Consider the following 14,009-nt stretch of genomic DNA (forward strand, 5'->3'; position numbering starts at 1 on the left):
CGTAAAACTTTTTAATAAGAGATATGAATATACCTCCTGAATTTGAAAGTAAATGAAAAAGAAATTGGATATGTATGAATTATTGCATGAGAGTATCAATTATTATAGGGAAAGTACATATGAAATAGAAATTAAGGAGATTATAGAGGTCCTAATTTTACATGTGAAATGAACATATGAGCAATAAAAGGCCTTTATATATTTTGATTTTTTATTTTTAATAAATATTATAAATTTATTTTTACCCAATTAGTCATTCATGCTTCTTGTAGAAAATATACAAATACATGTAAATCAAAAGAAAAAAAATCCAGATTATCATAAAGATAATCATCTTATTTTGTTGTACTTTTTCCTACACATTTTTGTCTATAGATACATAAACACATTTATTAATCTGTATATGTATGTGTTCATATTAAATTCACATTTAAATATATTTAGTACAACCTTTTCTCATTCATTTGGGGGGCTAAAATTGGTCTATAAGACATTTTAATTTTTTTCTTCATCTTTTAAAAAAATTTTATAGATACATAATAGTATGTATTTTTGGAGAATATATATTTTGATATAAGCATATAATATATAATAAATTAATGCCACATCGGTAAAAATGTGGCAGGCCCTATGCTTTGTGCCCTAAATATACTATTTTATCTAGTCCTTACAACCTCAATAAAGTAGATTTTTTTTTTTAACTTTTATTTTAGGTTCAGAGATACATATGCAGATTTGTTCTATAGGTAACTTGCATATCCCAGGGTTTGGTATACAGATTATTTCACCACCCAGGTAATAAGCATAGTACCCAATAGGTAATTTTTGAGATTTTGAATTTTTAACTTGAGAAAATTTATTTTCTATGAATACACCTAATTTACAAAACACAGCCAATGATTTGTCTTTTAACTATTGTGATGATTTAAATCCTATAGAAATGTTATCTGATAGAGTTTTAAGCAGCATTCAATATCAATAATTTGTAATAAAAATCAGCATCATGTTTGGATCTTCTAAAACGGATTCACACATTTTGCTTAGTGCAGGCTTATCCGAATTTGGAAGTAGCCTTAAGGATTTTTTAAACAATATCAGTCACCCTGGCATTTTGTGAGAGAAATTTCAGTAAGCTGAAATTCGTTAAAAGTCGTTTAAGATTGTCCTTTGGTCAAGAGACATTTCCAAACATGGGCAGTTCTCTGACTGAAAATGGGGCCTCAGCTGGGAGGACTCAGAGACTGTGGCTGGAGCAACTGGAGCCCACCAGCCATCCTTCTCATTCCCTGTGGCCTCACCATGTGGCCTCCCCAGCATAAGTCTCAGGATAGCTCCCCCTGTTACACGGCAGCCCAGGCTGAAGCAGGTTCACTGTGCATGGTTACCAGCTTGTCTAAGTCTGATGAGACAGAGCACCCACACACGTAAGTCACAAGAGGCTGGTTTATTGTTTACAGAGAGGCAGCAAGGGACAGCCAAAGCCTAAGATTCATTGTGAGCTGATCCCTCAAGACTCAGCAAAGCTGCCCAGGGCAGATAGTCTTGTCTGCTTGTCTGTGTGTGCCCCACCTGCAGCTAAGGGATCCTGAGAAGCAGCTCATCCAAGGGGAATCCTCATTTGCTAGGCTAAAGTGTTGAATGGCATCCTGTTTCTAGTGGGTGGCTGGAACAAAACCCTGGCTGCTCTGGCCAGTTCCTCCCTATTTCAGAATGCCACATTCCCAGCACATTTGACAGCTATTCCTGAGAACTACAATCAAGAAAGGGGAAGAACTGGGTTGGTGCAAGGCCACCTACCTGGAGAACTGCCTTGTACCCAGGGCTTCCAGACAGAGTGCTCCAGGCATTTATGACTTAGCCTCAGAAATCGCAGAACCTCACTTCTGCCATATTCTAGTGAATGAACAACTCACGAAGACCAGCACAGTTTCAAGAGGACAGGGAACTTAGACTTCACTTCTCAGAGGGAAGTGTAGCAAAGAATTTGTGGCCATCTTTTATCTGCTCCATCCCAATGGAAAGACACTTCCATCAAAGCTCTCCTTCAAAGCATCCAGAAGTTCAGAGCTCTGAGTCCCAAACACAGACAACCAAACCACAGACTCACTTGGGCCAGGATCCTCCACTACTCCAAAGGCCCCTTTTGAACGCTTTCTGTGATGTCAGGATCTTTTGATCTCTACAGCCGTGAATGACTCTGTCTAAGCAAGAAAATTTCACACTTGGTCAGCTCCTTAGCAGAAAGATCAGGACTGGTCACCATTGTGGTCAGGGCTGGTGCTGGTGGTTACATGGAGGGAGGGGAGAGCCAGTTCAGTGGTGACTGGAACCCTGCCTCCCCATGCACCTGTGCCAACCCACACCTTTCTCCCAACATTTGTTTTTGGTTCTCTATTCGAGGCTTCTCCGGGAGGTTTCTCCTAGAGAGAAAGGCTGGCTTTTCAAGGTGGGTATTTAGGATTTGGTGTATGACTGGCAGGGATATTCTGGCAGAGTTGTGGGTATGAAGGAAATGGATTGGATCCAGAGAGGGTGAGTGCACTGAGACCAGCAGAATGCAGCTGGGGAGAAGGGCAACTAGGATCTACACACAAACCCCCATCTGACTTGGCCCCCGAGGCATGGCTGCTGTGCCGGCAGGCATTCTTAAGTGGCTGGCCTTGTCATCTCCTCCATGACTTTGGACAAGTCCCACCTCTGCCTGGCTCAGTTTCTTTCTTTTTTCAATTGCCTCCCTCATATAGAAGAGGCAGTGCAGTGGTGATGGACTCTGCCTCTTATTGGTCACATATCCCTAGGCAGGTTATGGAACTTCAGGTTTCTCCTCTGTGAAGTGAGGATAAATAAAGTGCTTGCCCCATAGGGTTGTTGCAAAGGTTGAATAGGTTGATCGTATAAGGCTTAGAACCAGGCCTGACACTCATACCCGTGGTACATGTGATGCAGTGAAGGCGTGGGGCTTTGCAGCCAGATGGAGCTCAAATCCCAGCCCTGCCACTTACTAGCTCTGCATTAGGGTTCTCTAGAGGGACAGAACTAATAGGATAGATATATAAAGGAGTTTATTAAGTATTAACTTACATGATCACAAGGTCCCACAATAGGCTGTCTGCAAGCTTGAGGAGCAAGAAGAGCCAGTCCAAGTCACAAAACTGAAGAACTTGGAGTCCGAAGTTCAAGGGTGGGAAGCAGCCAGCACAGGAGAAAGATGTAGGCTGGGAGGCTAGGCCAGTCTTTCCTTTTCACATTTTTCTGCCTGCTTTATATTCACTGACCTCTGATTAGATTGTGCCCACCAGACTAAGGGTGGGTCTCCCTTTCCCAGCCCACTGACTCAAATCTTAATCTCCTTTGACAACACCCTCACAGACATACCCAGGATCAATACTTTGTATCCTTCAATCCAATCAAGTTGACACTCAGTATTAACCATCACACTAGCTATGTGACCTTGGGCATCTTACACCTCCTTCAGCCTCATTTTCCTTCTCTGTCTCCCTCTAATTGCTGTAGGGATCAGAGAAATTGTGCCTAGAGGGCCTAGGAGCAGCTGCGGGTAAGTCACACACACATGTCTCCTCACTTCTCCTCCAGGCTTTTCTTCCTTCTCGCTATTTGTCAGCTCCGGCGTCTTACCCTTAGCAAGATGCTTCACATTAATGGCAGTTGTCATGTATCAACTGAACATGACACTTCCAGCCTCTGAGCCATGTCTGTCTGCAAATTCCCAGTGACATACTCAGGGGTCTCAGCGTGAGGGCTGTTCTCTTCCATCCAGCCTCTCAGCCGCTCTTGACTTTTCAAAACTGATTGCTCTGACTCTGTGCTCAAGGGCCTTCATGCTGTCAGGGCTGAAGGATTCTTATATTCCAAACACCTGGATGGGATTCTGTTGTTTTCCTCACAGCATTGAATCAGTACTACCTTCTCATGGGCTCTTAACGACCTGCCCAATCTATCTAAAAATCTGTGGTTCTTAAAGTGCAATCCTTGAACTCGCAGCATCACATCACCTGAGAAGCTATCTGAAATGCCCGTACCCAGACCCCATCCAGACCTCCTGAATCAGAAACTCTGGGGTGGGGCCCAGCAAGCTGGTTTTAGCAAGCCTTCCAGGAGATGCTGACACATATTCACGTTTAAGAACTGCCAAAGTTTAAGAAACACCTTAGCATTTTGGATAAGATGAAATGTAAGAATCAAACACATTTCCTGCCAAGTCTGTTTTTACCATTAATTTACTGATTATACCTACAACCTTTCAAAAAGGAGTGAATGAGGGCTTAGGATTAAATAATGATGTTGATGACAAAAAAAAATAGCATGTATTGAAAAGTTACCTTGGTGAGGCACTGTGCTGACTAATTCCTATGTGTTTATGTCATTTAATCTTTATGAAAATCTGATGAAATATTTTTTCTCATCATTTGTATCTGAGGAAATAAAATTTCTGAAAGGTTAAATACATTGCCTACAACCAAATTTGAAGGAGAGAAAAATATTTTTTTTGTTCTTGGGGTTTTGGTTTTGTTTTTTGCAAACTGTGTCATTGGACCTTGAGTTTATTTGAAGGTCCCTCTATCCAAGGAACTATTTAGAAATAATAATTCCTAAGAGTTGAGTCTCGCTAAGCAGAGTAGGAGTGAGTAATGCTAGCAGCAAGGACATTCCTTGGGCCTATCCTCAATGCTGAGCAGTCAGTTGGATGAGCTGCCGTCGGCAGGTGACAGACCCAGTTGGAAAGTTCTCTGCAGACCTCAGCAGGGAGGAAACAGTGCACACTGTCATTGAGGGAAACTGTACCTGCACAGCTTTGCTTTACAAAAACATGTAACAAACATCTGAGTCCCAAATAGATGTCAGTTATTAGCCCTAATGGGAAAACCAAGGTCCTCCTACTGCCCCTATGTGGGTGGTCCATATAGAAGAGCAACTCTTTTGTTTTACTTCTTTAGAAGAAAACAGCTTTCTTATAATATGACTTAAATCTGATGAAGATTTTCTTTTTTCTAAGATTAGATAGCTACCATTTTCTTAGTGCTTAACTATATTCAGGCCCTATAGTAGACACTTAAGCATGTTAGATCAATGATGCCTCATAAAACTCTACCAGATAAATATTACCATCTCCATTTTTGCGGGTAAGGAACATGGCACCCAGAGAGGTTAGCGACTTGCTTTTGGTCACTCTGGTGGTAAATAGTAGAGGGCAGTCTGACAACTAGCCCAATTTCTGGAGGCACTGGGATGCTTTTCATAGGCTGCAAACTGGTCCCAGATGTAGTTCCTTTCTTCCCTTCTTGTAGTCAAGTGGGTCACAGTTCTACAGAATTAGATTTCTGCTTGAAATGAAGGCCACTTGCTGTAATCTATGAAATTAGTTATTAGGGTTACTGGGATCTGGTGCTCAGAAGTTAACATCGATATAGGTGCCAGGATTTTCCCACCCTTGCCTTTCCCCTGCTCTGCTCTGCTCTGTGTTCCTGGTTGAGGGTGAGGGGCACTGAGCCCCACAGGCTGTGCTACCCAGACTCCCTTCTCAGCTTGGCCAATGTCAGGCTATGCTGGGAGGTAGGAGAGCAGAAGGAAGACAGCAGACACGGTACAGTGTATTTCCTGTCTCTCTGCCTGAGGCAGTATCTCCAGAAGCAGCTGCACCTTTTCTGTGGCCCCAGCTCCCGGCTCCAGGATGCTACTCCTGGTAACACTGCCTGCTCCCTCATCCCTCTGGCCTTGAGGTGGGAGAGAACCACTCTGTTCCTAGTCTCTGAGATGCCTCACCATTTTCTTCCCAGGAACCTTAACTGTTTCATCATCTATATAACTAATTGTCTATATTAGAGTCCCTCTGAAAAACCCAGAATGCTTTCTCTTTTACTGCTGAGTATGTTATCAGTGGTTGCTGAATCTTCTCATTCTGTATTCTACACTCTTGTGTCAAACCCCTATTAACCTCGGTAGGGAAGGCACCAGGTTCAAGAGGCCAAAGACAAGACCCAGAGCCAGCAAACAAGACATGGAGTTTTAATAGGGGCTTACATACAGCGGGGAGAGTCCGGTGGCAGCAAGCTGGATAGGAGAACTGACTTATATACAGAAATAGTCCAGTGGCAGCAGGCTAGACAACATATCCACCTTCCTACAGTCCAGTGGTGGCGGACTAGGCAGCCTATCTGCCTTCCTACAGTCCAGTGGTGGTGAGCTCTACAACATAGTTGCACAGCTCAGTAGCTACAGGCTGGGCAGGAAAACCACAACCACTTCCAAAGAGCATGTAGTTTATACAGCATTTTCACTTAACACCCTCCCCTTAACGACCTCCACCTTCCAGCCTTCATTTAACCCAAAACTCAAGGCCTCAATCCCCTGTATGGCATGTGTCCCATGGGACAGGCCAGGGGTTGAGATGTTTATCAAAGACAAGGAATGAATCTCCAGGTTGGTGACACCTGGATTCCCCAGCTTGGAACACACATTCAGGTATATCTGCCATACAGGGACATTCTAAGAGAATGCTTCAATTTTTGCCATCGGGTGCATTTACGCTGCGTACACAAACCAAAGCAAAGCTCACAAATCACATTCTTACAATTTTCAGGAGGTATACTTCATTTTTCATAAATCATCAAGGTCATTTTAAATTGGTCATGGATTTTAATTGCTGCTGTGCTTAATTTTTTACCAACGAAGCAATGTTAGCTTAGCTTCATCATTCTCAATTTAGCTTGTTGCTGATTGCTTGGTGTACCTTCTATGTATAATGATTGAATTTGTATCAATAGTATTATTAGCATTGTATTTTCTTATAACTATTGTGTCTGAATTTGGAAGTCGCATTTTAATTATTCAATTCCTCTTCAAAACTTTTTATCACCCAGTTCAGTTCTTTTTCCTTAAAAAAAAAAAATGACAAGGGGGGAAACAAGTTAACTACTCTATTTCTTTTTCTACTAAGTGGATTGTGGTCAAAATTTAAAAGAAAAAAAAAATCATGGCTGGGCACAGTGGCTCACTCCTGTAATCCCAGCACTTTGGGAGGCTGAGGCAAGCAGATCACTTGAGCTCAGGAGTTGGAGACCAGCCTGGCCAACATGGTGAAACCCCCGTCTCTACAAAAAATACAAAAAAAAATTAGCCAGGCATGGTGGCGGGCACCTGTAATTCCAGCTACTCAGGAGGCTGAGGCAGGAGAATCGCTTGAGCCTGGGAAGCGGAGGTTGCAGTGAGCTGAGATAGAACCACTAGACTCCAGCCTGGGTGACAGAGTGAGACTCTGTCTCCAAAAAAAAAAAAAAAATCCATTCCACCTCTAAAAACACCCAGCTAATTTTGCTACACATGGGAATCTTGCTAAAAGGCAGATTCTGATTCAGCAGGTCACAGTGTGAGTGTGGTGGTCTGAGATTACACTTTTCTATCTAGCTTCTAGGCCATGCCCACGCTGCTAGTCCGAGAACCACACTGGGAATAGCAAGATCTTCAGGATCTCACAGAGCCTTTCCCATGTAAACTCTTAGTTTGCACAGTGCCCTACTGTGTTGAGGAAGAAGGCCTAGTTATGCCTTGCTTCCTCACTGGCAGCCAGGGCGTGAGCAGTGTTTCAGTTCCCTCCTTCTCACAACTGTGTTGTTTTAGTCTAATGAGCCAAAATCAACCTGGCATTCCTAGGTGAAACTTTAATGTGATTGTAATTTCAGTGCTGTTCTATGTGATTCCAGTCTGTCTTCGAATGAGAATACACATGTTTACAAATTTACTTGTGTCATAGAAAAAGAAATTAGAAAACTGCTTACAGAACAAGTGCCTTGAAGTGATTAGTATTCGCAGTATGATGTTAAGTAGGTTTTTTTAGGGAAACAACACAGTGATTTTAAATTTTATTCTGATTCTTTGATTCACACAGCTTTCTATTTGCTTGAACTCTGAAGCAAAAGCCCCAATTTGCCATAAGAACACTACTAAGATTTCTGGAAGAAAAGCAACCTGATCAGATGTCAAGGCACTGACCCAAGAATGATGTCTACAGTCTGTTCCCAGATTTGCTTCTAGTTTAGTCAGTGACATATCAGCAAATTACTTGTTTTCATTTTCCTCAGTAAAATAATGATAATGATCATTTATACTTGCAATATACCCATTATTGGCTTAATACTACCTATGGATCAAGGAGGTCCTAAATCTGTATTTCTAGTCCAAATTTCTACCCTCCTAAAAATATACATATGTGTGTTTGTGTGTGTGTGTGTGTGTGTGTGTGTGTATATATATATATATATATATATATATATATATATATATATAAAAAATCTCCAGACTGGTGTATCCAAATGCCCACCAGGTCTTACCACCTGGGGATGTGATGGGCACTGCAAATTTAATTGTCCTACCTCAACTTTCTGCCTTCCCTCTAAACCTGATCCTCTTCCTATATTCCTATCCTGGCTATTTATATGACCATCACAACCCATGCACCCGAACCCAGAAGCATCATTTCCTCTTACAGTGTGAGCTCACTGGGCTAGCACTTGGTCTTAGTCACCTTCATAACCCCAGTATTTTGAACTAGACTTGGCACAGCAAAATGCTCAAAAAATATGCCTGTATTGAACTAAACTCCATAAAGATGGATGGTCCAGACAAACCTAGAAGTTGTTTATGAGAATTTTGAAGAATTGCCATTGTGAAAAATTGCAACCCATCTACCTGCCCCCATGGTCCAAAACAAATGGGAATACAGCTTTTCTATTAGTGATTTCTATGCCAGGGTATAGTGAACTCCCATGAATCTAAACTCCATATAAGCAAAGCTTGGTAGTGTTTTGATTCTTATTTTTACATTCTGTACCAACTCTTACCTAGATGTGTCTCTATGTTTGTTATTTTTTACTGTATTTCTTGTAGCTTGTCACCCTCACTCTCAGATGCATTCCTGCTATGTGCCAATATTTTAATAGGTGCTTTGTGACATTGTTTTTAATTTCACAGCCTGTGAGGTAGATTTTATAAACATTATTTTTAAGTGGGAAGTAGTTCAAAGAGAGTACATGACTCTCCCAATATCAAACACAAGTAAGTGAGGAGGGTAGAGCTCCCATCTTATTCTCTCTGTGGCTGCAGACCTTCATAATACACTTTCCTCTTACTTGGAAAATTTCATCAAAGTTGTAGTATCTTTCTTCTCTTTATAAAATAGTATAAGTTTATGTGATTTGAAAAAATAAAGTTACCCATATTACCACTATTTGAAGATATCAGCAGTTACATTTTGGTACATTATCTTTCAGGGTTTTCTTTTTCTATTTATAGCTGTGTTTTTAAACATGCCACATTGTTTTAATTATTATATATTTGTAACGTATCTTAACATCTAACAGGACAAGTTTCCCCTCCCTCATATCTCTTTTCCAAAACTTTTCTTAACTAGAAAAATAACCCTAATTTTTTTTCAGTGAGAGCTTCTCTTCATTTTCTTCTACCTTGTAGGAAGGCCCCTTCTGAATATCTAGACATATAAACAAGGGTTCTCTCCATGTAGAAAAGACTTATTTTGAAGTAGCTTGGGTTGGGGAGGCTGTCAATAAATAATAGCAAAATGAATCTAAAATGTGCTTATATCATTTTTTAAGAAATCAAATTTTTAATGCTTATAGAATCAATTTTCTTCTGAATGCCTTCCCTGAGCTGGGAATTAGGGAGGACATTGAGATACCAAGTAATAAGGTAAGGCTGAGAGGGGTTAAAAAAAAGACTTAGAGGGTTTAGAAAATATGCTATTGTCTCTACAGCTGCAGAAAAATGAGCCTCACTTTTTTTAAAATTAGAACTTACAGAACAGAGGTTTACTCCGAAGCATATCACCCACCAGTTGCCACCTAAGCACCTAAGAAGTTCTCAAATAAATGTTCTTTCCTCCCTTTAACTGCAAACCCAGCAGATAAGCCTGTAGCTGTGAAACAAAGGACCCTCTGCTTTTACCACCTGCCCACCTGTAGCTCCTAAAAATGATGTTGTCACATTTTCATTCCTCAAGAGCTGGACTGTTCTGTGGCTAAGCAATTCTCCAGAAGCCCAAGAGCTCTGGGAGTAAGAAGTGTAAGGCCAAATTTGTATATTTTTCTGGGCCAGGGCCCTGAGCTAAAACAGGCAGGGGCCCTGGGTTCCCCTAGGATTTTGACCTCTCAGTGAATCTGATACAAGATGGGACCCTTTGGGAAGCCCCACCCTGGGGGCATGAGGGTACTGCCTAGCCTTTCCTTTTCAGCTTGGACGTTGGCCACCCAGAGGGTTGCCTCTCTACCAGCCTTCCTCTGGGGTTGGTACAGAATCTCTGCCTAACCCCTCAGGGCATAAGACTGATACAAAAAGGTGGGCATAGCATCCAGTGGCTGATCCCACCAAAGGCACACAGCATGTGCTGGCAGTCCAGCTGGGACTTGGACTCATCACCCATCCTAGTTCAGCCCTCCTTCCTCAGAGTCTTCCAGCATATTGCCTTTGTTGAAGCTAGTGCACTGCCATGGAGGTGCTCATGTCAGCTGATGGAGCGCTGGCTCATGGTGGAAACTAACGAAACTGTAATAGACTGACATGTGGTCAGAGGTCTCTGTGGACACCTGTGTGGTATTCAGTGCTGAGGAGAACACAGACGGCCACACTGTGTGGTGCCTAGAGTGATGGAACTGAAGGAAGAAGACAAAGTCTGCATAAACAACAACAGTGCAGGGCTGGAAGGACTGCTCAAGAAATTCATGTCTATTGAGTCAGTTGTGAAAATAAGAATTCATCCACTCACTGATTAGGAACCCTCCTGTGACGCCAAGAAAGAAAAAAGCTTAAGAGGTGCTCACATCTTAGGTATACAAAAAAACCAATATGCTGTAATCATGTTCCGTTTGCAGAGATCATCTTAGGAGGCCTGGTGTAATAGGACAAACAACAAGTTGTGTCTGCAGAATGCATGGGACCAGTCATGGGCCCTTCTCTTGATGGATGCTTAACTTAGCAGCACAGGCAGATCCCTAAATAATTAATTAAAATAGTGCTGTGAGGTATCGTGATAAAGATTTATGCTTAGAGAAGAGGTGAGAAAGTTGGATGAGGCTTTATTAAGAATAATGGGGGAAATAAGTAGAAAGTATGTATGTTTAGAGGCTGGGCACAGTGGCTCATGCCTGTAATCCCTAGTACTCAGGAGGCTGAGGCAGGAGAATCGCTTGAACCCAAGAGGCAGAGATTGCAGTGAGCCGAGATCGCACCACTGTACTCCAGCCTGGGCAACAGACTCTGTCTCCCAAAAAAGGAAAAAAAAAAAAATGTATGTATTGAATTTTTTTTGGTCGTACTGTGGAATGTTTCCGACATTCTCAGCAGTTTTTGGCATGCTATAAAGACACCCATCTACAAATCGTATAGATTTGACGACTCTCATGGGCCCACCAGCATAGATTTTAAGAAGACAAAACATTTTCCAATATAGTTAAAGCTCTATTGTGACTCTCTAACTCCAGTTTCTTTTCCCTCTTAAATTGGATATATTGTGCCCATGCATGTTATTTCATTTTACAACTTATGTATGACTAAAAAGATGTACACTAGTGCTCTGTGTGGTGTTTTCAGTTTACATTAATGGCATCATGCATACATAAAGTTCTGAAGTTTATATTTCTACATTAAACGTGTTGAGAAGCATAGACTTGGTTTTTTATTTAATATCATTGTACATATAATCTCTTGTTAAATGAATTAATCACAGTTTATTTCATCATTGTCTTACTGAAGGACTCCTTACCTTGTTCACACCACACCAGCCACACTGACTTTGTTTACTCAAACATGCAAATGGTGTTCATGTCTCAAGGCCTTCGCACTTCCTGTTCCCTCCACCTGGAAAGCTCTTGCCCCAGATTCTACATGGCTCACTCTCTCTCCTTGCCTCTGTACAAAAGACACCTTCCCTAACCAGCCTGCAAACATAGCTCCCCTTCCCCACTCAGTCACTTTCTCCTCCTCTTAATCTGCTGCATTTCTTCTCATGGCACTTGCCACACCAACATAGAATAGATCTAGTTATCTGTCAGCCAACCTGCCTGTTGTTCTAGCATGTGAACATCATGAGACTGGGAGCCTTGCCCGTCTTGTCCACTCCTGTACACTCAGTGTTTACATCAGCATCTGGCACATGCTGGGTGCTCAGTATATATCAGATGAATAAGTGAATGAGTGAACAATGACTGAATGAATGAACCAAGGTTGCTTACATTTTCTTCAGTTATAAGCAAATCTTCAGTGAACACCCTTGGGACACATGTGAGTGCCTCTCTGGGGAGATTCCCAGAATGGAATTGCCGGGGATGGCCCTCCTGCAAGCACTTTGTCAAGTGTAAATCTCCATACAGAAGAAAAAGACTATTTGGGGAAAGGAGGAAGTTAGTCTCTTTAATCTGTGAAGATGCTTATTTCTGATGGGAGGCAGCATGCAGCCATTCCTCCTGCTGTTTGTTCAATGTGCAACAGAGCTTCTCACCTCTCCGCCTACCCAGACCGCACCTCTGTTAAACCCCAGCTCTCCTCATCTGTTCCCTTAGACACTCTCAGAGTGGGACACCTGACACTCCCCATCTACATAAACTTCCTCTAAAGCACTCTTGACCGTGATGAGGATAGTGATTGGTTTTATTGTGTCAGAGATGAGTATTTTACTGGATTCTTCTCTCAACTACTCACAAAACCCCATGGTGCCATTATTATCCCTGTATTACAGGTGAGAAAATGGTGGCAGAGAAAGGTTAAGTAATTTGCCCAAAGTCACACAGTTAAGAGGTGGCAGAGCAGGGACCGGAACCCAGGCTCAGAACCTGTGCTAATAATGGTACTAATGATAACGTGGACTTCAGACTGCACAGTGTTCTGTGCTAGACTTTGCAACATACTTTATGTTCTATCTGTCATTTAATCTCCACAGCCAAGTTGTAGGAGTAGGAGCTATTGTTGTTTCCCTTCTGATGAAGTTCAAGGCACCAAGAGGTAGAATAACTTGCCTGGCACCTCACTTCCAGAGAAAGCTCCAGAATTTGAATTCTTTTCTCCCTGGCCCCACAGCATTGTCTTTATCCATAGTGCTGTACTTTTCCAGTGTAATTCCAAGGGACTTGTTCAACCTGTCCTGGAACACATCACTCACTCATTCCTTCCTTCAGGGAAAGCTTCAATAGAAAGATGGCCACACCCCAGCCTCTTGCCTCTGGTCTTTAGGGCACTCTCTTATCTTGACAACTATATGAGCTCTTGCAGGACAGATCTGGTCATACATCTATGTCATAAATTTATTTACATCATCTGAGCAGCAGTCTGTTATCCTCAGCCTTGCTTTGTGTCCCATCAGTAAAACGCTTCATTACAATTATTCTCCCTAGGGAAATGGAGCAAAGTAGAAGGACAGGTCACCATAGAATCTCCAAGAACATATGTGTTCAGAAAACAACACTTCTGCCAACAAATGATGCTGTTGCCCGCATTAGGGCACATGTCCCCTCCTGAGAATCACTCATTTGCAGCATTTGGTACAGGACAAATGCACAGAGGTCATGCAGGAAAGGTGTGTTCACTCACATTCAGACTCTGCTGGCACCCCCAGTGAGTACCAAGGGTCTGGTCTTTCTCTGGGAGCTCTCGGTTGAGCTATCTAATTCTTCCTCTAGCCCTGTAAGGCACAACCTATCCCATTTTGCAGATGAGAAAACGGTAGCTCGAAGGACTTAAAGTAATGAATTCTAACTGTGTTGTCATTGGTAAATTTTGAAGGTTTGCTGTTGATTATTTCCAAAAGATCGTATTAAAATTTTCCATTTTTAGAGGAATTATACCATACTGAAAGATAAAAATCAAGAAATGTTTAAACTTTTTAATAACCTAGTTCTTAAAAACCATTTTATACCAGCTTTCTCTTTCTCTGAGGAATCTTAAGATACTTAACCTTTCCCCGTAGTTAATAGAAGTTATAAATTTCCATG

At 41.9% G+C, this 14,009-nt stretch overlaps 2 protein-coding genes across 16 annotated transcripts in view; both read left to right on the plus strand.

Moving 5' to 3' along the window:
• The window catches only part of MYRIP (myosin VIIA and Rab interacting protein), a 418,438-nt gene that overhangs the window by 292,539 nt on the left and 111,890 nt on the right, over positions 1–14,009 (plus strand). The gene's annotated exons all lie outside the window — the stretch shown is intronic.
• RPL14 (ribosomal protein L14) overlaps positions 1–14,009 on the plus strand; it is a 575,215-nt gene that overhangs the window by 259,167 nt on the left and 302,039 nt on the right. The window contains exon 1 of one of the 14 annotated variants that reach the window (XM_050780467.1): positions 6,915–6,919. The exons of the other annotated variants lie outside the window; for them this stretch is intronic. The gene's annotated coding sequence lies outside the window, so the exon portion shown is untranslated. Of the gene's footprint in view, positions 1–6,914; positions 6,920–14,009 lie in introns of those variants that run through there. 14 annotated transcript variants of the gene reach the window in all.

The sequence above is a fragment of the Macaca thibetana genome, chromosome 2 (genome assembly GCF_024542745.1).
Source record: "Macaca thibetana thibetana isolate TM-01 chromosome 2, ASM2454274v1, whole genome shotgun sequence".
Classification (NCBI taxonomy): domain Eukaryota; kingdom Metazoa; phylum Chordata; class Mammalia; order Primates; family Cercopithecidae; genus Macaca; species Macaca thibetana.